The sequence below is a fragment of the Cebus imitator genome, unplaced genomic scaffold (genome assembly GCF_001604975.1).
Source record: "Cebus imitator isolate Cc_AM_T3 unplaced genomic scaffold, Cebus_imitator-1.0 Scaffold31, whole genome shotgun sequence".
Taxonomy (NCBI): domain Eukaryota; kingdom Metazoa; phylum Chordata; class Mammalia; order Primates; family Cebidae; genus Cebus; species Cebus imitator.
The window spans coordinates 7154923-7155960 of NW_016107346.1; the positions used below are offsets into that span (position 1 = coordinate 7154923).

The window sequence follows — 1038 nt, forward strand, 5'->3', positions numbered from 1 at the left end:
TTTTCTTTTTTTTTTTTGAGACAAGAGTCTTGCACTGTCACCCAGGCTGGAGTGCAGTGGTGTGATCTCTTGGGTTCAAGCAATTCTCCTGCCTCAGCCTCCCAAGCAGCTGGGACTACAGGTGTGCGCCACATGCCCAGCTAATTTTTTTGTATTTTTAGTAGAGACGGGGTTTCACCATGTTGGCCAGGATGGTCTCTATCCCCTGACCTCATGATCTGCCTGTCTGGCCTCCCAAAGTGCTGGGATTACAGGCATGAGCCACTGCGCCCGGACTGGGCATACATTCTTAAAGAATAGTTTTGGAGCATCAGGCTCCAGACTTGCTAGCTACTTTTCAAGTAACTGAGTCACAGCTCATAGGCTGTTACCTATGAGCCTTCATCAAAATATATGGCAAATGCCATTTTTCAGACCTTAGTATTACTTTGATTGGGGAAAGGCCTAGAAAGGAAAAGCTTGGCTATATAATGGAGTTTCTCTACAGATGCAAAATTTTTCACAAAAGATGGCTTTGCGGAGCCATTTCAACCTGTATATATAAGAACTCTGAAATTGAGGGGTTTTTTTTTTTGGCTTTTAAAAAGATTTTATCAGCCTTTTTTGTTTTTGAGACAGGGTCTTGCCCTGTTACTCAGGCTAGGGTACAATGGCACAGTCACAGCTCACTACAGCCTCAACTTTCTGTGTTAAAGTGATCCTTCCACCTCAGTCTTAATCTGTAGCTGGGACATGCTCCGCATGCCCAGCTAATATTTTTTATTTTTGCCGGGTGCGGTGACGCGTGCCTGTAGACCCAGCTACTTGGGAGGTTGAGGTGGGAGGATCACTTCAGCCCAGGAGTTCAGGGCTGTAGTGTGCTATGCCGATCGGGTGTCCGCACTAAGTTCAGCATCAATATGGTGACCTCCCGGGAGCGGCGGACCACCAGGTTGCCTAAGGAGGGGTGAAGTGGCCCAGGTCGGAAATGGAGCAGGTAAAAACTCCCATGCTGATCAGTAATGGGATCGTGCCTGTGAATAGCCACTGCACTCCAGC

The 1038-nt window shown here is 47.5% G+C and overlaps 1 protein-coding gene across 1 annotated transcript in view; it reads left to right on the forward strand.

Annotated features, from left to right (window-relative positions):
- Positions 1 to 1038, forward strand: part of GPCPD1 (glycerophosphocholine phosphodiesterase 1) — a 73266-nt gene that overhangs the window by 5920 nt on the left and 66308 nt on the right. The gene's annotated exons all lie outside the window — the stretch shown is intronic.